Below are 25,071 nucleotides of genomic sequence, written 5' to 3' on the forward strand. Positions count from 1 at the left end.
AGACCCTTTTTACTAGGCAGCACTGAGAGAATGGAGGCAGGAGGGGAGTGGGAAAAAGAGAAAAAGATGATTTCCCGTGTTAAAGTGAGAAATCCGGTTTCTCTGTCTATGCAGAAATGACGAACTGGCAGTCTGTGGAATCCAGCCTTTGGACCTGGTGTCTTTGGCTTACAAAACACTTAAGGAGTTGAATTATTTACTAACATTTTTACTAATATTTTATTATGGCAATATTAAAATATATACAAAAGTAGAAAGGATAAACAGCAAATACCTAGGTGACTGTCATTTACCTTCCACAGTGATCAGCTTATGGCTACTGGTCTGTACATTAGCTACTATGCCCACCTCCTTGGCTTAAAGAGAACATGATACCATCACCACACCAGAGAAATAAATCACCCCTAAAAATCATCAGAAACCCAGTGGCAATGTTCAAATCTCATTAATATTTTCTCTCTTTATATTTGCTTATTTGAATCAAGCTCCCTACTGCAACTGATTGACACAGAAAACACCAGGTTATCTCCCAAATCTCCTGTCGGTCAATTTCTCTTTCCTCCAGCCACACACATTAAAGATACTCTATTTGACAAACAAAATGTAATTTATCAAAAGCATTTCCCAGAGTTTAGGTTTTTGCTGAACATTCCCATAACTGCCTGTCATGTGTTCCTATGTCCCCTGTATCTCCTATAAAATGATGGTTAGAGCAAGACGCGTCATCAGATTCAGGCTCAGTTTTCTAGAAAGAATAAATATATCCTAGGAAAAGGAATATATTGGCTTTCTATTGCTACCATCACAAAGAACCACAAACTCAATGGCTTAAGACAGCATTAGCTGTGTGCTGGAATTCAGACCCAGGGCTCAAAGCGGGCAAGTCCAGGGGCTGGCAAGGCAGCTGCACTGCTTTTTGGAGGCTCTAAGGGGGAACTCATTGCTTGATTTTTTTCTGGCTTCTCAAGGCTGCCCACATTCCTGGGCTTGTGGCCCCTTCCATCTTCAAGTCAGCAACAGTCAGTTGACTCTCTCTCACATCCAATCACTCTGACAAAGAATCTTCTGCCTCTCTCTTTCACTTTTAAGGACCCTTAAATCTCACTGGGCAGACCAGAATAATCTATTTTAAGATCATCTGATTAGCAACCATAATTCTATCATAACCTTAATTCCCTTCTGTCATCTAATGTAACATACTCATCAGTTCTAAGATTAGGACACTGACGTTTTTGGAGGTGAGGGCATTTTTCTGCCTCTCACATGCTCTCTATCAGGAGGTACGTAACATCTTTTGCTGTGATGTCATCAGCCACTGGTGATCTTTGTCTAGAGGATCCATCATTTCACTAGAGATTTCAAATTGGTGAGAAAATAATTATTTCTTCTTAATTTATTAGTTGGGATAGTCTATCAAGAGAAATGACATGCCATCACCTATATGTTTTACCTTAAATTATAGCTTATATAGGAACTTGATAGATGCTTGATTTTTCTTCCTTTATTTATTGATCTTCAAAATACTGAATTGGTGATTCAGTATCCTCCAAAGATGACCAATGACATTATTACTTTTCTCCCATACCAAAAATCTGTGTTCTCAGTAACACCAGCATGGTTACTCATTTGATTTAACCCACAACACACAAAGAGCAATCTCAGAAAACCAGTGCAACATCATAAGGGAAATGCAAATTAAAACCACAATGAGGTGTCAACCTCACACCTGTCAGAATGGCTGTCATCAAAAAGAACACAAGTAACAAGTGTTGGTGAGGATGTGGAGGAAAAAAAACTCTTGTGTACTGTTGGTGGGAATGTAAATTGGTGCAGCCACTATGAAAAACAGGAGGAAGATTTCTCAAAAAAACAAAAATAGAACTAGGTACATGACCCAGCAATTTCACTCCTCATTATATACTTGAAAAAAATAAAGACACTAATTTGTAAAGATACATGCACCCTAATGTTCATAGCAGCATTATTTTCAATTGCCAAGATATGGAAGCAACTTAAGTGACCATCAACAGGTGAATGGATAAAGAAGGTGTGGTGTATATATATAATGGGATATTACTGAGCCATAAAAGAATGAAATTTTGCCATTTGTAGCAACATGGATGGACTTGGAGGGTGTTATGCTTGATGAAATAAGTCAGACAGAGAAAGATAAATACCACAAGATATCATTTCCATGTGGAATCTAAAAAAATATAACAAACTAGTGAATATAACATAAAAGCAGCAGACTCACAGCTACAAAAAACTAGTGGTTACCAGTTTGGGGGGGGTGCAATGTAGGAGTGGGGGACTGGGAGGTAGAAAATACTGGGTGTCAGACAGACTACAAGGATATATTGTACAACACGGGGAATATAGCCAGTATTGTGTAAAAACCGTAAATAGAATATAACTTATAAAAACTGTATAGAAAGTAAAATTAAAAAAAAGAAAAAAAAGAAAAAAAGAAAGAAAAGCAAAAAGAACTTACGGAGGCTGACAAATCCCAAGACCTGCAGTCAGCAAGCTGCAGACTTGGTTTAATAAAATGAATCACCTTTCATAAAGCGAATCATACATAAACACGTAGATGCTTATAAAAATTATGCCTACATTTTTCTAATAACACTTGAAAACTGGAAGATTTGAATGAAAAATCCAGGCTTTCAGCATCTCTTGAAAACTGGGAGCCCTAGCGAGTCTGAGCCTGCCTTCTCACACGGCTGCCACTGGCTGGAGGTAAATGTCCGCCTGAACCACACGCTCCCCTGTTCACTACGCAGCCTGTTTCACTAAGCTGGGTGTTCTCAGACTCCTGGAGTTTCTCACTTGAGTCTACCAGGTCTTCTCTCCAGCACTGCCAGGTACTCTGCACCTCCAGACATTCAGTACAGACACCATATGGAGGGTGGAGGGCACTGGATGACCAAGTAGGAAATGGGCATTTTCCCCCCATGCCTCCTTTATAACAGCACTAGTGTGTGGATGAGAACAGATCTTTCAGGTCACTATTGTTTTTTCATGGATAGCAGGCCATCTGTGTATTTCTATTTTTGGTAATTGTGGGGACAGCTCTGCCAGAGGGGCCCCAGACTGTGCATTTAAACTCAGTGTGAGAGGCAGGAGGCTGGATGGTGTGTTCACATCACACTAGCAACAAGCAGAACTCACAACAAAGGAAAAATAGAAAAAGGAAATATCTACACAAACCCCGCTCCCACAAAAGGATATGTTACCCTGTTTTGGGTCACTCTTGATGATTTCCATTAGTTGGAGAAGCAGATCTTTTCAGAGAAATATAACAGAGAAGAACAAACCTGACTCCATATTTGATCTATTCCTTTAGCTCTAAAGTTCGTGCCCTGTTGTCTGTGCTTAGTCGTGCTGGCTTTGCACCTTTGTAAGAACAGTTGCTTATAGCCTGAAATATACAAGAGGGCCCATTCTCAAGGCTCTGACCTTAAAAGATATAACACTTTTCCATTCATATATAGATAAAAAGTTGCAGAACAGAAAATAACAATTGTCTTGTTGAAAGTTTACAGGAACATTGTGACTAGACCTACATGGACAGCTGCAAGAACAAAGGATTCCTGCACCAAGAAGTCTGTAACGACCAGATACATCCCCTCCCCTTTTAGTGTAAAAGAAACCTGAAATCTACCTTGGGTAAGATGATTCTTTGGGACACTACTCTACCATCTTTCTTGGTCTGCTGGCTTTCCAAATAAAGTCACTATTCCTTGCCCCAACACCTCCTGTCTCAGTTTACTGGCCTGTGGTGAGCAGCACAAGCTTGGACTCTATAACATGAACACATACTTAACCTGATATCTATAAATAGACTGAACTGGCTTATTTATTTACTCTTATGTGATTTGTGTTTATCAAACAAACAAGAACTCCAAGTATTCTCAAGTAAAAGATTATATTTGGGGTAATAAGCTCATTTCAAATAAATCTCCCTCCACTCTTACAGTACATACATAAATCACATATTCTTAACATTTATTGATGACTTACTGTGTGCTGATTACTATACTCTGCACTCTGCAGGCTTTAACCTCAACTTCTTTATTGTTACCGAAACTACCATGTGACTTCTTGAATTTGATCATTAGGAAATAATCATATAAATGTGCCAGTATTTGGCTATACAGCTGTTCATCACTATGTCATTTTATAAAAGAAAAAAATGAAAACTTAGAAACTAAAAGTTTCATGTTAAAAGGGTAAATACACTGGAATAGAATATGACATTGCTCCTGTAGAGGAATATTGAAGAATATAGATAAACATTCATAATCCATTATTAAGTGAAACCATCAATTAACAAAGAAACACACACATTTTGTTTAAGTATCCATATATACATATTCATACACATACATACATGTAATCATATGTGCGCATAAGAGGAAAAACTCTAGAGAAAACTTCTCAAGGGAAAAATTCTAGAAAGACATATACTTAAATGTTAAGCGTAACTGTTTTTGCCTAAAATGAGGGATTCTTTTGTTTTCTTCTTTTTGCTTACCTGCACTTTGTAATTTTCTACATATACCTCAATTATAATAAAAACACAAATTATAAAAAATATGTTCTCATGGATTTATTTTTAAAGTCATCATTTATCAAAAGTCGATACTGTGTCATGTGCTAAATGCTACAGTTACATCAGCTCATGTCATCTGCTCAATGAGCCTATGAGAGTCATTATTTTCCTTATTTTACACATGAAAAAACTATGGGTAAGGATCTTGCTCCCAATCACATAGCTAGTCAACAGCAGAACCAGGAATCTGAACCCCAGCCTTTCTAATTCAGACAATATACTGGTACTCACTATTGTCACCTGATCTAACACACGCAAAAGTAATATATTGACGGTATCAGCTGGATTTCTTCATGTCACTTTGATTTTCGCTTATTTGGTCAGTGCGCTCAGCAGCTGCACAGAGGGGCATCTCCAACCCCAAGAATAACACCATCCATTCTTACGGTAAATCACCTTTACTCCACGTTCCTGGGGTCTAAAGGCTCTTCATTGCAACCCACTGTCTCCCAGGGCCAGGGCCACAAGCAGAATGAATCATCAGCTATTTGTAGAAAGCCTACTGTGTGCACAGTTGTGTGCCAGGAGCCATGGGGAGTCAGAAAGAAAGAAGTCCCCTTTCAACTTTGTCCTTTGAGAGATTTACAATACAGGGGGGGCACACAGCCAAAGAATAGCCAAGGGGATCCCAGGAGGATGAACGCTCGAGACATGCTCACCTAACCTAACAGTTAATTAACTCCTCTGTGACAGGAATTTAACCTTTGCTTCAATACCTGTTTTTGGTAAGAAACTACAACCAACTTGCCTAATGTCTACGTTTCTTCCCAATTTTGGGTATCATCACTTCATTTTTTCCAGTTTCTTTCCCAGTTCCCAGGTCTGCCCAAGGTATTTGGTGGGAGAGGTCTTTCAAATAGTGTGAATCTTTGTTATCAGCCTCTATTTCCAAAATAATATACAAAGCTGATTAGAGGAGCCAACTAAATGTGTTATCACATTAAAATCTCCTTTATAGCTCTGGAACAATCAGACTGGATTGAATTCACATCAGAACCACTTGAGAACAGCCTTATTTAAAACCATTCCCCCTTCAACTGCGTTAAGACACTATGGATATCATTAAGATAAGAGTTTTAGGTCAGTTTCGAAGCAAAACTTTCTTCCCAGGAAGATGCAGAAGAGGCATTTAGAAGATTCACAGCCATTCCTGAAGTAATTAGAAAGAATTAGACCATTTGCTTTTCCCTCTTCAAATGGTAAAACTTTATTCCTAAAGGCAAGCACGAAAATTCTAGCAGCTGGCTAGCTGGGCATGACTGAGTCATCAGTGGCCCTGAAGTCTATCAAGTGCACTTGAGACAGAACTGGGAAGCCAGGAGCCCGCCGTCAGCCCAGCGAGCTCTGCTGCCCTGCGGGGTGCTGCATCCCCAGTGCCTACCCCCATGCCCAGCACACAGACGTTTCCATAGATGCAGGAGCAGATCCCCTCATTTCGCCAGGCCAAGTTGGAGTGGCCTCCTGGAAGGTCTTCCAGAGGAGACGCGGCCTGAGCAGGGGCAGAGGTGGGTGGAATGTACAAAGACTCTCCCTCTGGGCTGGTCCAAGGATGTTGGCATCTGCTCTTTATTCTTTATCTGGTTCAGACTGTCTGCTTGGTTGTTTCAAGTGGAAAGCTTTCTACAAAATGAGTCTAGAATAATTAAAGAGATTTCAGAGTGGCAGGACAATAGACTGAAATATCAATTTGTTTCCTTTTTTTATATCTCTCATGCCGGCCCCTGGCCCCTTTCACCGTTTCAAATAGCTTCTCGGGCTTTGTAATTATGTGGCTTAGAGATTTTGAGAGCAAAGAAGCAGAGGCAGCCTGCAAGCAGTGGGGTTTCTTATCTCATGTAAAAGGTAACTCTCATTAAATGGACTGTGCCAGGCGTGTTGGGCATGAGGGCCAAGACAGAGAAGAGGAGAGAGATTTCAGCTGGGACTGGACAAGAGCTCATAATTCCCATGAGTTCCAGAGACAACTGTCCTGCCAGTGTCCCCAGGACAGGTTAGGGCCTCAGAAGGAAATGGCTGCAGGGCTCCAGCCTCTCCAAAGTTTCCCTTTCCCAGGAAGGGCAGAGAGATTCCTTTTCCAGACCTAAAGGGACCACAGCTCTCAGCCACTGCTGATGAAAGACAGTGACTAGTGCTCGCAAGGGCCTCCCTACTAGCGCTGGGCAAAAACACTGAGATGTCCAAAAAAAACCCCTCGGTGCTGTGGGATGCCCTGCTGACCCTTGTGGGTCGAGGGCTGAGAATTAGTATTATGTTCATTTAAAGACAGTGTTATTTCTTCCTCCTCTCATTTTCTTGCTGCATCAGCATCAAACAGGTTTTTAATTCCATCAGCACATTCTCAAGCTTGAAGGAATGCCAAGTCCTATTTTAGTAAGCAGGTGTCAGGGCTGTCTGGCTGGAGCAGTTTTAATGGTAGGCATTACTTGGTGTTTTTTGTTTTTTGAGGTTTTTTTTTTAAGTATAGTCAGTTTACAGTGTTGTGTCAATTTCTGGTGTACAGCACAATATTTCAGTCACACATATACATACATATATTCCTTTTCATATTTTTTCATTATAGGTTACTACAAAGTATTGAATATAGCTCCCTGTGCTGTACAGAATAAACTTGTTGTTTATCTATTTTATATATAGTAATTAGCATTTGCAAATCTTAAACTCCCAATTTATCCTTTCTCATCCCCTTCCCCCTCTGGTAACCGTTAAGTCTGTTTTTTATGTCTGTGAGCCTGTTTCTGTTTTGTAAATAAGTTCATTTGTCTTTTTTTAGATTCCACATATAAGTGATATCATACGGTATTTCTTTCTCTTTCTGGTTCACTTAGGCATTACTTGGTTTTGATTGAAGAGTGAAACAGTTGTATCCATATACAGATTGCTTTGGAATGCAAGCTTCCCAAGGAGGGGATTTTGGTTGGCTGTAGTCTCAACTCCTAAAACACTGCTAGGCTCATAGCATGTGCTCAGCAAATGCCTGTGACGTGACAGGGCATTTTCAGTCCAAAAAAGCTGCGTTTTGAAAGGTACTGTGGGAATTACAAAAATGTGAAGCCCTAAGCCTATCTCTTGAGCAGATGCCAAAATATTAGAGCAAGCATTCTCAACCAGGGTGACACAGTCCCCAGTGGGTGAAAACTGGGGACTGGGGGAAGGTGAAAAAAGTGTTCTCTTTTTAATGCATAAAGGACACATATGCTTATACATAGAGTACAGACACAGTGTATTTGCAGAATTAAAATTTCATGGTGGAGGGGTGCATTTTGGGGGAAACTGTCTAAAATATTCTCGGGGGAGGGACAGGCAATGATAAAAAAAAAGCTGAGAAATATTGCATCAGAGTGTTACAGATTTTGAGACTGCTCCAACTTTCCTTCTTTTAATCTACAAATGGTCATTCACATGTGAACCATCTTCTTCGGAGCCCGTCAGCCTATAAAAAGTAAGCCAGCACAGGTGAAGGGCAGACTCCTTAATGTGACAGGTAGCCCCTTCTTCACCTGGCACCGGCCACTTCCCCGGCCTCATCTCGTGTCAGGTTCCCTTCACTCTGTCACAAAGCATGGTAGCCATTTCCCCCAATTCTCTCCCTTTCTGAGCCTTTGCAAATGTCCTTCCCTTGGCCAGCAAGGCTCTTCTTCCCACCCCTTCTGCTGCTCTCATCAGTCCTTTGGATCTGGTCAGATGTCTTTTCTGGGGCTGGGGTCCTTCCTAGAGGTGCCCTCATATTCCTGGCACACCTCTATCACAGCATTTATCACATGGCAGTGCAGTGATCCATGGACACCTATGTCCTTCCTTGCCAGACTTCAAATTCCTTGAGATGATGGACAGTGTGTCACTCATTATTCAATCTTTCAGGCCCAGTACACTGTCTATAGCTAAGGACGTGACTGTAGGAGCAATAAAGAAAGAACCTCAACTAGGGATACTTCAGAAAGTGAACATCCATATAAATTAAAAACAATGAAAGCTGCCACTTCCATAAGCATTAGACAAAGCGCCTGATTGACATTATCATTGTTAATCCTCATTGTAACTCTAGAGGGTAGGCACTGTTAACCCCGACCCACAATTGAGAAAATGAATGTTCAGACACACTGACAGTCTCTTTGCAAAACTAAAGTCCTTCACTACCACACTCCATGCTGCACAGTTAAGCTCCAGCTGTGTGCCCAGCCCTGTGTTAAATGCTAAGTGAGAAGGAATGAAGGTAGAGACCCTCTCTTCCAGGAGCTTCTAGTCTAAAGGATGAAACATGGGTAACACGCATAATGGCAGGGATGTGGAGATACAGGGACTCTCATATACCACTAGTGGGAACACAGCATGGTGCAGGGCACTTCGAAAATGGGTTTCACTGTTAAAAAGTCAAACCGAGTTACTATATGACCCCGCCATTCCACTCACAGCTACCTGCCCCAAATAAATAAAAGTCTATGTTCTCACAAATACCTGAACAGAAATGTCCATTACAGTAAAATTCTTAATCACCAAAAAGTGAAAATAACTCAGATGCCCATCAACTGATGAATAAATATGCAAAATATTCTATATCTGTGCAATGGAATACTACGTATCAATAAAAAGGAACAATATGCTGAGCCATGCTACAACACAGACAGACTCCAAAAATGTTACGCTAAGTGAACAAAGACAGACACAAAGGACCATGTATTGTATGATTCTGTTTATACAGAATGTCCAGAGAGGCACATTTATAGAGATAGAAAGGAGATTAGTGGTAGTCTTGGATTATGAGTGAGGAGTGACTGTAAACAGGTTCAAAGATTTTTACAGAGGTGACAGAAGTGCTCTACAATTGGAATGTGGTGATACTGGCATAACTCAATTTACCAAAAAGTCATCAAAATGTATAATTAAAAGGGTGACTATCATGGTATGTAAATTTAACCTTTATAAGTTTTATTTTAAAGAGGAATAGACATGCAGTTCTGTGCCCAGAAAAGAGGAATGTAGTTCAGGAGATGGAATTATGTGCTTTAAAATTCCCCAAATGAATAAGAGATGTGTTCATGGTGGGGAGGAGGGATACATTAGGAGTTTGGGGTTATCAGATACAAACTACTGTACATAAAGTAGATAAACAACTAAGTCCTACTGTATAGCACAGGGAACTATATTCAGTATTTCATAATAACCTAAAAATGAAAAAGTATATATATGTTTGTAGAGATATAAATGTATAACTGAATCATTGTGCTGTACACTGGAAACTAACACAACATTGTAAATCAACTATGTTTAAAGAAAAAAAATAATTAAAAGATAAAGAGATGTGTTCAGATATGTGTGCTGGGGGAAGAAGCAGTAGGTTTGAGAGGGAACTGGTAAGAAACAACTCTATTATTTGTCCATACCTAGTGTGGAGATAAAAGGAAGATGCTGGCATGTGTTCTATCCTCATCAAGGACCGAGCCTGGGGAGGGAGGAGTGGTGTGAAGGAAGACAGGGCTGCATTAGACCCAGGAAGTGCTGTGTGATCAAGACAATTCAATTGGGGGACAGGTGACCACGGGAGCTACTGATCTTCTTTTCTAGGGAGGATTAAAAACGGGGTCATCAGCAGTGCTGGATGATAACACAACAGCAGGGACCAGATGACCCCTCGGTGTCTGGGTCACAGCTTCTGATCACTTGCTAAGTCATTTCAACTTGATTCACGTGTTCATTCTTTTACCACTGATGTCAAGTGACATTGTTTTTCTTTCTTCTCCTTGTTATTTCCCAGCTACTACAAAGCTAAAGCTCATAGATTGGTTAGGATAGAGTGTGTGTGTGTGTGTGTGTGTGTGTGTGTGTGTGTGTGTGTGAGAGAGAGAGAGAGAGAGAGAGAGAGAGAGTGAAGGGTAGGGATATAAGACACAGATCTGTCAAACTGCTTTGCTGCCTCAGTGGGTCAGAATTGTGATTCCTCACATATGTTTTATAACATCTCATAAAGTAGTTTTTAGTGATTTATAGATCCGTGGCCATGGTATTTGAAGCATTCTATATTTCCCGGTTGCCAGTAGTAATATACGGATGGGCATTCCTTGCCCTCTATGTCTTCTGGGTATGAGTCAGTCACCCAAAGAGGGGGGATTCCTCCACACACACACACACACACACACACAGGGAATACACCTAATTTTCTTTATTTCTAAATGGCTTCATTCCCACTTGTCCTTTAGGGCATACTTGTCACTTTCTGAGAAGTCTTCCCTGATATTCCTTCATCCTTTAGAAACCACCTTTCCTCAGGAGCACACACATACATACACATGCACACACACACAGCATTATGGCATACTGGCTCAGAATATGAATTCAAAAATCAGATTGCAAGCAAGGATAGAATGTTTTTCTCGACCCCTTGTTGGTATCCTTTCTAAGTCTCACTCTCCCGATACGAACACTAAGGGAATCAAGATAATTTTATCTTTCAAATTGAACATTAACTCACACAAGCCATGTCTCTCGGTCAAAGAGGCCAGGTTATACCTTGGTAACAACAAAATCCTCAGTGGCTTCAAACGATACAGATTTGTTTCTTACCCAAGCTACATGTCCATGACGGCTGAACAGGGACGTCAGCCAGGGATACAGGAAGACAGAGCAGCCACCGCTGGGAACACTTCGCTGCTCCCTGTGTCTTGCGGCACATGGACGATCATATTTCCTTACCCACTAGTGATGGGTTTGGCCACAAGATGTGCTGTAGCCTGTGAAATGCGAGCTTAAGTCAGACTGGAGCAGATGCTGCAACAGCCAGGACGCGCTCGACCACGCTCTCCTGTTAATTTCCCTCTCTCTAGGTAGCAAGCTTCCAGCAGCAGGGATAGCACCGTCGCTGCCTTTTTATCCCATCCACCTCTCATGTTTCCTGACGCAGGGTAGGGAGACAGGGCCTGGATGAACGGTCTTGTCAGCTGCAGAGAACCACAAGTGCACATCCCAGATGAAGTCAAGACTGGTTTTAAAGTCATCAAGGCCTAAGTACCACTCACCCAGACCAGGACTGTGTTTGCCGGCCACCCAGGGAAACAGTGAGACCAACCTGGGGATTGCTGCATGCCTGGAGGCACAGGTTAAAGATTTTCCTTAAAGAATGTTTGTAAGGAGACTTAAGCACGTCCCACGGAATCACTTAGGCTGAGCCTCGACCCTTCTCCCAGCGGAAATGTGGACGAGCCTCACCGTTCTGCTTCTATTCCCTGCCACGTTGGGAAAGGGAGCTGGACAGTAGAACCATTAAGGTCTTTTCCACTTTAAAGTCTTTTTCGATCATGCACGGGAATGGGATGCTCTTTGGACAACAATAAATCAGAGCCCTCACTGAGAACCGGTGCCCACAACCCAGGGACGCTGCCGTGAGAGCATCTTGTGTGACTTGCAGTTTTGCCAAAGATATTCTTGCAAAAACTCTTTACAAATCACTCCAAAATGTACACCCAGGTTTGGGGAGGATTTAGCCATGAAAACCAACACCAACACATTGTTCTGAAACAGAAACTTTTAAGCAACCTTTAAAAAGAGACATCGGTGGAGAATTTATCGATCGTTTGACGGGAAGAAAATGAGAGATGGATAATAAAGTGTTAAGTTGCTACATTCCCTGTCCCAGGTGAAAAATGTGAACTTATGGATCCTGAGCTGTTGTTGAGAAGGGAGGCGGCTCATTTATCTTAAGCAGACACATAAAAGAAAATAAGTGAAGTATGATTAGACCGACGCCACGTGCTCAGATTAAAATCCCGCTGTGGCAATCCCTGCTGCTCGGTGAGCGCTCCCCACCAGTAAAGCCCGATTAAGACATGGGCTTGAGTGGTATTTAAAAGGCACGCTGTGCAAATCCCTTCCAAAATAGATCTTTTCACCGGGGCACACACCCCGGGGGAGCTACCTGTCCTGCCTTCCCTCTGTTCATTAGGAAAAGTTGTCAGGTGTACACGACAGTGTCTTTTATGAGACTTCAAGTTACAACTTCAAAGGGCCCAGTGCCTTTGAGATACTTGTGAGAAAGGTTTCAAGAGGCAAGTTCAGAAACACAAAGGCTGGTATGTGTACTCCCAGCACTGGAGCTGTCCTATTAAATTGGCCCTTCTGTTCAAGTTTTGATGCCCAAATCGGCCTTCCAAAGGGAGGTGTCACACGTGCTCCAGTCTTTCAGATGGGTCGCCAATGTCCACAATCACCCTTTGCCTTAAAACATGAGAAGCAGCAGTCGCCCTGGGGAGACGTCTACGGCTGCTTCCCTTGAGCGCACCCCGAACGACTCATATTCTTCCCACACTTCACGCGTGCGTTCCTGAAATATTGGAACGACTAAACGTAGCCCAGGGAATCACTGAAGCCTTGAAGAGTCCTGTGTGCTCAGTGAACAAAGGCATGCACTTGTCCTCCTATATTCAGAGCACTGCACAAGCCAGAGCTATGAAGGGCTGTGAGGTTAAGAATGAGGCAGCGCAAGACGGGAGAGGCTGAGGAGGGAGGGAAATGTCAATTTTCCACAGGAAGTCCGGGATGTTGTCTCTGAGAAGAAACCAGAAACCCAAATGAAGTGAGGAAGACAGCCATGGGAAGACTCCAGGGACAGAGGGGATGAGTCTGGCACATTTGAGGAACACCAAGAAGGCCACTGTGACTACAGGGGCACTGTATTTACTTCTACAGGAGATGGAGAGTAGTAGACTGATCTGGACAGGTTGGAAGGGACCAGATCAACAGAGCATCTTAGAGAAGATGCTACTAAGGAGTCTGGGGTTTTATTCTTTATCTGATCTGTGCCAATGGAATGTATTAAGGAAGGAAACGTTGGGAACTGATTTGTATTTTAATTCAGATAAATTCCAACAAGACTTTCATGAAAGCATTAGACAAAACTTTGATGAATTCACTACCTCAAACTGATTTCAAAAATAATGTTCCAGAAAAAGAACTGCTGGTAATAGAGTCTGTAATTGTGGTCAACTTAAATCACTTTTTGTTTTCTTAGAATGCACTCCCCACTTCTTTTGCATAACCAAATTCAGAGATCACAATGATCAAGACCATGAGTTTTAGAATCAGAAAGACCCATTTTTGAGTTCAGGTCCCATCACTTACTAGTCATTGGACCTTTCCTGAACCTTTTATATCTGTATTAATGAGGATCAGGTTATCCCTCTTTGAGCACTCTTCGTGTGTATGTGTGTGTGTGTGTGTGCGTGCGCGTGCTCATGTGCACTGACCTGCTTAGCACGGTGCCTGGGACATTATAAATATTCAACAACACCCTACACTACACCATCCATTGCCCCATTCCCTGGCTCCTGCATGCATCTCCTCCTTCCTTTTCTGACTATATTCTCTGATCTATGGCAGCCACACTCTGCCACACATAATTTCACACTTACTTGATTTGATGTGCTTGGAGAGGCTTGTGCAAGAGAAGGAGAAAGACGGTCCATAATGTAGCTCCCAGTGTCAAGAGGATGGAGAATGAAGGAGATAAAGGAAGAGTTATGAAGAAGCGAAAGGAGTTTGCTGCTAAATTTGTCTCAGTTCCTAAGGGAAACTGACGCGATTAGAGCTCACCCAGTATCTGAAAGCTAGTAATCCAGAAGGAAAGGAAAGGAGAGAGGATGTTTCAGGGTTTGCCGAAATAGAGGCTGCCTTCCTGTCGGGTCAAAAGAGTACTTTAATCATTTCAATAGTAAAGAATTAAATCATCAAATACTAAAGAGCCTGAAGCAGGTTGAAAGGATTCCATTTACTTTTTATTCCCTTTTAATTACCATGTCAGGTATCACTCATATGCCCTATGCATCTCTTAAGATGGGCATCTCTAATAGTATGAACAGGTTCAGAGACCCAGAATCAGGGTAGTCCTCTGGGCAGGAAGAGCACATAGCAGAGGAGATTTAATACCTACTGTGAACCCAATCATAACCATTTTTTAAACCTTATTTGGGATAGTAGTTGTGATGGTTAATTTTATGTGTCACCTCAACTGGGTCATAGGGTGACTGGATATTTGGTCAAACATCACTCTCGGTGTGTCTGTGAGAGTGTTTCTGGATGAGATTAACATTTGAAGGGGTAGACCTAGGAAAGCAGACTGGCCTCCATAACACAGGTGGGCCTCATCCAATCAGTTGAAGGCATGAATAGAACAAAAGGGCTAATCATTTCTCTAGTAAGTGGGAATTTTTCCAGGCTCTTCTTGGGCCAGAAGCCGGCTGGCACTGGGTCAGCCCCCCACACCATGTGAGCCAATTCCTTATAATAGATCTCTTGATTGACACATACACACATCGTATTGTCTGTTTCTTTGGAGCATTCTCAGTAATACAGTAAAAGAGGAAGTTATCCCCCTCAAGTGCATAGGAGGAGAAGTGCATCAAACAAACACGTGAGCATGACTTTGAATTAAAAGGGAATTTTCAGAAAGGATTCACCCTTATTACATCATCTCCACCCCCATCACACACCCCTTACTCTCAGAAAGATGTTAAGACTTTCTGAGTCCTTGCAAGGGAACAGCTGTCACCACCGTCATAGCCTGTTGGTCACTTCTGCTTCTAAGGAGAGGGAAGTTCACTACGTGACAGTATTAGGAGCTATCAAGCACCCGGTAAGAACTTCTCTTTGGATCTCTCCCAGATTAGGATGCCAGGTTTAAGATTACAAGGTGGTCATGTCAGAATGAGCTATGTCACAATGACAAAAAGCTTAAGGTAACCTTGACCTTGATGGGAATGGGGGCTCTCCCAGGTACTGGGAAATCAACCCCTTAATACAATGTAAACTCGTCGGGCACGGTTCAGTAAGAGTTTACAGTTACTGCAGTCAACTAGAAGCTGCAGGTCAGATGCTGCTTTGTGTTACGTTTGTATTCTACAAGCTTACGGAAGGATCTTGAGAGATTTGCCTTTATCTTGCTCATGGCTCTTTCTATGCTCTGTCAGTTCAAGAAAGACATAGTGAGAAAGACTCACTTTTTCCTACATGCTCTACAGCACAAGTATGCCAGAGAAGTTAACAAGCAAGAGAGTGCCCATCCTTATACTCAAAACATGGCAGAAAGAAAGATTCATAAAACCCGAGTACAAAGAATACAGTATTCCTCAGGTCATGCTTAAAAGGTACAGTGGAGAAGACTTCACGTTAACTAGAAAAAGTTCATCTGGGGAGGGCCTGTTCTTCAGGAACGACAGATATATGCATTATGGGAACAAATTCTTGTACTTGTAAAACTCTTTGTACTAAGGGAAAAAAAACGTTACGTGGTAGATATGCCTTATCTGCTTTCCCAGCACTTTCCATTCTGGCTTAAATCCTATTATTCACGAGACATGACTTGGCCAGTGGGAACATTTCCAGCAACAATATTTCAGAATTAAAATTCTAATTTAACCAACATGACCCCTGGAAATTACCAAGCTTGGGTAAAAAGAACCCCTTCAACATAAATTGCCATGTGTTATTCATTCCATCCAGAGCGTGCTCCGAAAAGTCTCCAATCATTTTTTACCATCTAAGCTGCCTTTCTTATCATACAATGCCTCATAATGGGCAAGCCTTAAAAAAAAAGTGCACTCTGCCGCCATCACTGATACACGTGTGGGAATGAAACCCGTCTGGGAAACACAAAAAAGCCATTTCTCAGTGGCTGAATAAGAGGGGAGTATGCATAGCTTGAAAAAAATGTACAGTTTAACAAGCCATTATACAATGAAGATGTTAGCTTAGGGGATAACTCAATATTTTCTTAACTTCAGACTTTAAAATGTCTGTTTTTATGGAGCAATGCGGTAGCAGCTTCAGTTTCAAAAAGACTCATTCTCATATGCTGATTCTACTCCTCATCACCTATGCGACCCAGGGCAAGTCACTTAGTATTTTGCACCTCGGTTTGTTCTTCTATAAGAAATCAACAAGCAATTACGGTGGATGAGTCTGATTGTTTCAACAACCTGCAGAGAAAACAGCACAGTTGGGCTGCTTTCTAAATGTTACTGCCCCTCTTTCAGTTAAAAGTAGAAAGAGATTTGGCCTCAACATACTGTCTTTTTAGGAATAAAAATCCTTCTTTATGGGTTGAGATTCTTGAGGCTAGGATTATTTCAGATTTTCCCCTTCTTTCATAATCACATCATGTGCTAGAGAATCCGTTCTTGAGTGGATCCAGACTAAAGCTCGTGGAGTTCTTTCCCTTAGGTCTGGGCCTGAAATGTGGGACTCATCCGAGTCAGTTTCCGTATACTGGAAAAACCTGGCTTCTGGAATGTCAATTTCAGACTAGTGGACGTATTCACCAAGTTTCTTTCTGTTAGTGTAGATATGAGCTTCAAATCCTGCAACACGTAACATCCAGGCGGAGACAGCCATTCTAGCTGGCATCAGGCTACTCCTCTCTCACCTGGATTTAGCTCCAAATTCTGGGTTTCCGTGTGATGAGACTTGCTCTAAGCTCCATCTCCAAGTGGATAATAATGTTAGTGGAGATGCCCTAAAGCTGGTTCTAATCTCCTGGGATGATGTCAACTTTGCAAACTTGATACAGAGAAACGCTATAATGAGTACCAGGGTTTTACAGAAATTCAATACCTAGAAATGTGCTTGCTGTACCAGTTATTTATCTTTTTTTTTTAAAGAAACATCAAAACCAGACATAAAAGCAAACTAGCTGGGCTGGCAGGTAGAGAAGAGTGCATCTCAGTTGAAATGGATGAAGCAGTGTTCGAATCTTATTTTGAGCGTCAGGACAACATACTTTACTCAGCAGACAGCATGTACAAGGTACCAGGTGAGTTACAGAGGCTACTGCTCTCAGGAGAGAGGGTAAGAAATACAGAAGAAAAGGAGGAGCCTGAATTCCACCCCCCCACCCCACCCCCGGCTGGGGTCGATTCCACATACAAACGAAGCTGCAGGATTCCTAGGCTTCTCACTCCATTCATGCTGTCAGTGCACAAAGAAAAAGACTGGTAACATAAACCACCCTTTTGAGTACCAAGAGTCAGTGAGCATTTAAGATGGTCATATTGTGTCACCTGTAATTTGTATCAATTCTCTCTCTTCAACCTTAGGGTGACCCCTTTTCCCTCACAGCCAGACATCTAAGCTATGCTGTCTTCTAAAAATGTCACGGGGTGGATTCCTGTTAAATACCCAGCATGGATGTAAGAAAAGGAAGAATTCTGTCTCAGGCAAGTCCATGATCTTGGGGGCTTGGAGGCAAAGTCAGAAGGACACAACTGCACTCCAGCCACGCTGGCCTTCTGGCTTATCCTTTGAACACATTAAATAGGACCAACCCCAGGGCCTTTGTACTTGCTGTGCCCTCTGCCTGGAATGCTTGCCCCCAAGCTCTGGACACTTTTGGTTTCTTCACTTAATTGATGTTTTTCTCCAATGTGATCTCCTTCTTGAGGCCTTCCCTGACCACTTTTATTTACTTGTCTGTGATTAGTACCCCGACTAGATCGTAGCTCCCCGGAGAGAGGGACATTGCTCTGTTTATTGTTGGAACAATGCCAGACATATGAAAGGAGGTCAATCAATGTTTGAAATAAATGTGTTATCTTTCACAAATCAATAAAAGCCAAGTCATTCTCTCTCATCTATAAACTCAAAGAGTGATATCTAACATCATAAAGCTTTGCACTGGAAGTAACATACTTGGAAAAAACAACTTGCTAAACCATAAAATGCACTGAAATTTAGTCATTGCTCTCATCTTCTTTATAGTTAACTAGCTCTCCTATCGGATTGCCCAGTAGCAATGGATTTTGATTCATAAACTTGTCCCAAGAGTGGGTGAACTCCTTGAAAGAGCAATCTTATTTCATTGCTTTTCTTTAGGCCTGGCTTAGACAATAAATTCTTGTTGGTTGGGAGATGGATAAATGGATAAATGGCATAAAGCAGATGCCTTAGTACAAATATAAAAGGGAAAGAGACAGGACCAAGTGCACAGTTCTGACTCACGACACTGGGAATCAAGGCAAAACACCGACAGGTAACAGACCAGCACTCAAAACACCCCCCACCCCCAGCCATGCACCCTGAAGAGTGCCTGGACTGAATCCCAATCCACAAGTCCAAGCTGAATCACAGTCAAAAATCAATACATCTGTCATGATTAATCAAATGCTCATAAATAGGAGGTCAGACCTGAGCCATGACTCCACTCTGTTAAGTAGAAACAGACACAAGGGCCCCAGTGAGAGACAGAAATCAGGATGCGGCCAGCCCAAGGCCTAAAGGCATGGGTGGGGGCATTTTGTTAGAATGGAAAGAAATAAGCTGATGTAACTGGGCTTAACACTGTGTGGTCAGAAATGACAGTGGATTCGGTCCTGAGTGGGTCTCATTCAGTAAAATGCACGTCTCTCTGATAACACTGACTTCTCGCATTTCATGAAATCATAAATACAGGCGATCCACTGAGGCAAACTGTGTACTGTCTGTGGTTCCTCTTCATGAAGATGGATTAGATCAGAAATGAACTGAATATATATTTATAAAAATAAAGAATTTTAAAGCAAAAAGAAGGCCTGGATATCTTGTAACCTAACTTTGCCATTTTTAATGGAAAAGAACTCAGGGCTAAGGCTCTGGGGTGACTTGCCCAGTCACACAAGTAGTGAGTGGCAGGACCAGGGCCACGATTTCATCTCCTGACCCCTGACCTGGTGCTCTTTCTACGTTACCTTTCTGTCAGTAGTGAACAATGCCCCAATCAGTCAGGCATTTTGAAAGTCAGCACGCAACAGAACAATACACAATGTCAAGCAACGAATTAAAACAGGGCCCTTACCTCACTCCAGAGGTGTGTTCGCAGAATCCTAAAAATTTAGGTCACCGGGAAGAATGCCTCAGATATATAAAAATCTCAACATTCCTGCAGTTATTTAGAATCTATTTTAGAGCCAGAAGGCCTGGCCAGTCATTAAGTACAATTCCCTAATTTTGCCGATGATGAAATGGATTTCAGAGAGGCTACTTTCCCAGTATCATACAGCTGGTCAAAATAAAGACACAATGATTTAATAGAATGATTTTTACACTATTCTGTACAGGTGGTCCCAATTGTCTGAGAATATGTGTCCCAGGAATGCCTTGAAGAAACTCCTCTTCATTCTAATCAAACTGAACGGAACTGCTGCAAAAAAAATGGTGCAGAAGCAGCCAAGGGCACCCAGCATCCAGGAAAAACACTCTAGAGGTGATGTCATTGACTCTATGACAACCGAAAAACAATTCTATTTTTCATCTGACAAATGAAATACACCTAGGTCACATGCAATTGCCCACACCAGTGCTCAATACAGGGCTCAAGGCACTGGGGGGACTTGCCCACAGACTGACCTACAGTAGACAACTGAATAAATTCTTGTTGGGTGGATAGACGGATAAGTGAATGAACAGGGTGAATAAAAGGCTTATGGTAAAAATGCAAAAGGAAAAGAGATGGGGTCAAGCATACAGCTTGGACTCACGAAGCTGAGAATTAAAATAAGACACGGGATATGACGACAGACCGACACCCGAAGATCCCAAACCAGAAACCTCCGAGAGTTCCTCCAAACCAGGGACTCAAGTCGAACTGTAACCAAGCGGGACCCTAGAGGGCCTTCTTGAGACAGAGCCCTCCCTCATTTCCTCATTTCCTCCTTTCCGAAATACCAAGACAACGATCTCTGATGTACATTTCCCAAGCTGTTTTATAGACGCTAAAACCGCCACCACACAGAAGACATTAAGTACCTGGTGACCATGAGCACGCAGCCTCCAGGCCTCCTGGTGCCTAAGGACTGATGATGTTAACCCGCCACACCGCCCTGTCCCCTTCACCATCAACCGACCAGGGAGCTGTGCACAAGCTGATCACGTACCCTGGGACTCCTCCTCCCTCACCTGGCCTTTAAAAACGCTTTCCTGAAACTCATCAGGGAGTTCAGACGTTCTCAGCACCAGCTGCCCCGACTCCTTGCGTGGTGCCCTGCAATAAACGCTGCACTCTCCCACACCACCACCCGGACTCAGCAGGCTGGCTTTACTGCCTGCAGGTGAGGGGACCCAAGTGTGGTTTGGTAACAGAACCATTGGTTCAGATAAAGAACTAAGTTTTCTAATTTAATAAAAATTGATACAGTGGGTGTGAAGGGATTGGGGAAGAGGGAACAAAGAAGCCAGAAGCTTGCTGGGGTAAGTCCAACCCTCACACTCCGTATGTGAACAGACTGCAAAAGTCACACTTTGGACCAGATTTTATGAAGTCACTTTAACTGCTCTCTGGCTATAGTGTCTTGGACAAGAAAGCAGTCCTGTCCCAAACACTGTGATATGTGACTATACATACTGTTCCTGGTAATCATCAAACTAAGATTGGAACAAAAAAGCATTCAATGGGGTAATAAGCTACTGTGGATAGGCCAGGAGGTCAGATGACAAGAGTGGATACTTGGCCCGAGACCATCCTACAGGAGTGGGTTCCCGTCAGCCTGTGGAGGCCACCCACACCAAATGTGGGCGCAAACGTTACTAAGACTCCAGGCCATGACTCCTGCCTCTTACACGCATCTAGCTGCCAATGACGGTCTGTAAAACATTACCCAAGATACCAACACCTCCAGCTCAGGATGTGAACAGAAAAGCCTTTATCCTTCTGCTCAGTGGCATCTGCACGAGGTCAGCTCTTCCCCACCCGTCTTCTTTTCCTGGGAACTTCTCCTGTTCATCTGCACATCCCTTCTGCCGGCTCGCCAGGCCCCAGTGCCAGCACTGTCTGCCTCCTTGTTCCCACGCCCTGACGTTCCTCTCAGTGCTGGAGGGACAAGGGCAGGCATCTATGACGAGTTCTCCCTCTCACTGCTGCATGGCCCTCGACCAGTGGTTCTCAACCAGGGGTGACTTGGCTCCCGGGTGGACATCTGGCCATGTCTGGAGACATTTCTGACTGTCACATGTGGGGAACTAACAAGATCTAGTGGGTAGAGGCCAGATTTGCTGCTAAACATACCATGATGCACAGAACAGCCTCCCACAATAAAGAATTATTTGGCCCAAAGTGCAGAGGTTGAGAAGCTCTGTCCTAGACAATTCAAACGCTGTAGACCTCAGTGTTGCAACTGAGTGAAGGGATAAAACTGCCTTTCTCTGCCTAATTCACTATCTTGCCAGGAAGGCAGGTTGGTAATATGCACGTAAGTGCTTTGAAAAGCATTTTATAAACGCTACCCTTCTTTTTAGCGCTTGATACTTCTGCAGATTATACAAAGAGGATTAAAAGGTGCTTATAATCTTTCTCATTTACAATATAATCTTCATACTTTGACTGTAGAGAGGATATTTATTGTCGAGAGAACAGAGTTTCTTCTTTACCAAAGCCCAGTAAGCGAGCATCACTGTCTGTTTTTACAGTAAACAATTTTATGGTTACCGGGGGAAAGGAGATGGGAAGGGATAAATTTGGGAGTTTGAGATTTGCAAAGGTTAATCACTATATATATAAAAATAGATAAAAAGCAAATTTCTTCCATATAGCACAGGGAACTATATTCAATATCTTGTAATAACCTTTAATGAAAAAGAATATAAAAATTAATAAATGAATGTATATGCATGACTGGGACACTGTGCTGTACACCAGAAACTGACACATGACTGACACTAACACTGACTGTACTTCAATTAAAAAAAAAAAAAAGTAACTGGCAGAAGGAACATCTGACACTTTCCTCAAGGGAAAAAAAAAATGAAAATTATAGTTACTTTGTCCACAGATCCTGTAATCATTATTTGATGTCAGTATGTGTAAAACAGTCAGAGTAACACAATGAAAAATATCACCGATCCCTTACAATACTCCAGGCAATATGCTAAGCATTCAACATACACTGACTGCTTGTAACAACCCCTGAGGTAGTTCCATTATTAACCACATATGTAGAAGATAAAATTAAGCCGCCAAAGCAAATTATTTGCCCAAGGACAAATAACTAGTAAGCACTGAGGCTGGGACTTGAAATCAAGCCTAAGTCTAATGGTTAGATTCTTAAACAAACTGCGCTGTATCGTGCCTGGTGTGGACAGTATGTTCCAGGGGGTGGGGGCAGAAGAACAAAAAGGCAAGTCAGACATGCCACTGCTCTCATTAGTTAGCAGTCTCCTAGAGGGGATGAGATCCAAGCACAACGGGAGAACGTCAAAGAAGGGCCAATGACATTCCAGAATGGGACTCTAAAACTTAGAGCATACGGCATGTGCATTCAAAGTACTGGGATCTAAAACTCAGAGCATATGGCATGTGCATTCAAAGTACTGGAATTAGAATTAGGGAGAAAATAAAGCAATGGAAAGGAGGTGCCCAGGCAAAGTGGGATCCTCAAGTGGAGAACAGCATTTCATTTCTTTCAGTACTTCGAGAACAGCTCTCAACTCTGACAGGTCAGCCTATACTGATCACAGTGCTGTCGTAAGGCCAGAGTCTCGGGGTCACCTCGTCTGTGGGTAAGTTTCTTTTGCCACAGTCCACAGCCATAGATTCGACCAAGGATGGCAAGTGTGGTTATGTGTGATGCCACCCCCGCTCTGAAATGCAGAGCAGATGGGATAGACAGGCCACAGCACCCAGCCTGTGTTGTTAGGGAAAGCCTCAGTGTCCTTCTCGGCCCTCTGCTCCAGGCATTAATGGAGCTGATGGCATACGGAGTGAAAATTATCTCACTTTTCTAGGTTTCTTCTATCTGTAGGTTACACCTCACCTGCAAAAAAAATTTGTAAGTGCGGTATCAACAGCATTAGGCAAAACAGGGAGTTTGAGCATCACAGAGGCCCTGAGAATAACAGTTAAAATCAAGGTCAAAAGAGAGATCCAAGTCCTTTTGGCAGAGAGTGATTTTCTGTTAAATTTAACAAGAGAGTTTACTGTAACTGATGACTGGATTTACCTCCAAGTTTCCTGGCAGCCACGGCAAAAAGGGAAATACTGTTAGGGACTATCATTGCCATTTTCTGAGAAAGGGGAAGGCTAAAATTAGTTGTGAGGTATTGTTTGTTTCCTTTTGTGGGGCACTGAATTGCACAAGAATGTTGCTGCATGGTTCTTCATGTAAGATAATCAAATAACATGTAATACAGGTCATGTGCTTTAGAAAAAATGATTTATGTTGATGATGACTAACAGCAATTAAGTCAGGGTGGCTGCATGGTGACCTGTGCTTTTGGCCATAAGGCCATCTGTGGGAGTGTGCGTATTGCTCACTTCAATCTCTAACACTGGATACAACACCTCAAGAGCATGCTTTTGGAACCAAGGTCAGGCTGGAGGGTCAGGAAGCAGTCTTTGAAACAAGTATTTAGAGACTTTCTAGCAGACTCTCGATACCTAGCACAGCGCTCTTTTGAATAGACAATAGAGAAGTGAAGTTCTAAAGCCAATGCATGAAGTGGAATTAAGTCCAAAAAGTAAAAATTACCCTTGAAAAGTCTCTCACATTGTCCATAAAATATGGAATACACAGCATCTATCTAGGACCCTGTAAGTATCTGCTTATTACTTTATGATGCTTACAGCAATGTATAGCATGAAATAAAGATTATATAATGAAAACATTGAGTACATGATATTTTAGAAGCTTCTTTTTATCTACCTATTTAGGTATCACTGAACCCATTATTCTTCATTACAAGAGAGTGTGCAGAGTGGAAGTGGTGTGAGAAAAAGCACCGCTCTGCATAGACAGGTCTATGCCAATGATGTCCCATAGAAATAGGAATACAAGCCACAAAGGCAATTTCTGAATAGCCACATTAAAAAATGTTTTAAAAGGTGATATTAAATTTAATAATATTTTATTTAATCCAATATATCTGAAATACTATCACTTCATCATGTAACCAACTTTTTTTTCTTTTTTAGTGCCCAGACTTCAAAATCTGGTGTATATTTTACATTTATAGGACATCTTGATGTAGATAAGCTACATTTCAAACCCTCCATAGCTTTACGTGTGGCCCATGGTTAATATATTTACCATATCAGACAGTGCAGATTTAAGGCTTTCCTACTCTCTGGCATTTTTTTTTTCAGGACTTTAATTTCTGAAAAATTCCAGCAAGAACCCATATTGCTGTGACCATTCAGGCTGCAGTGCCCTGAGCGATCTCTTCCACTCCACAGCCCTGGACTCTGATACTTGATTCCCTGGACTGGGTCTTGCCTCACAGATTGCTCTTTCAGGCTCAGAAGCAGCCGTGATTTCCCCAATTCAGCATCTCAGGATCTGCCGATACTAACTACTATACACAAAATAGATGAACAACAAGGCCTTACTATACAGCACAGGGAACTGTATTCAATACCTTGCAAATAGCCTGTAATAAAAAGGAATATGAAAAGGAAAAAAAATGTATATATATGTATAACTGAATCATGCTGTAACCAGAAACTTACACAACATTGT

The 25,071-nt window shown here is 42.2% G+C and overlaps 1 protein-coding gene across 9 annotated transcripts in view; it reads right to left on the minus strand.

Annotated features, from left to right (window-relative positions):
* SGCD (sarcoglycan delta) overlaps positions 1-25,071 on the minus strand; it is a 1,022,496-nt gene that overhangs the window by 197,194 nt on the left and 800,231 nt on the right. The window lies entirely within an intron of this gene.

The sequence above is a fragment of the Vicugna pacos genome, chromosome 3 (assembly GCF_048564905.1).
Source record: "Vicugna pacos chromosome 3, VicPac4, whole genome shotgun sequence".
Classification (NCBI taxonomy): domain Eukaryota; kingdom Metazoa; phylum Chordata; class Mammalia; order Artiodactyla; family Camelidae; genus Vicugna; species Vicugna pacos.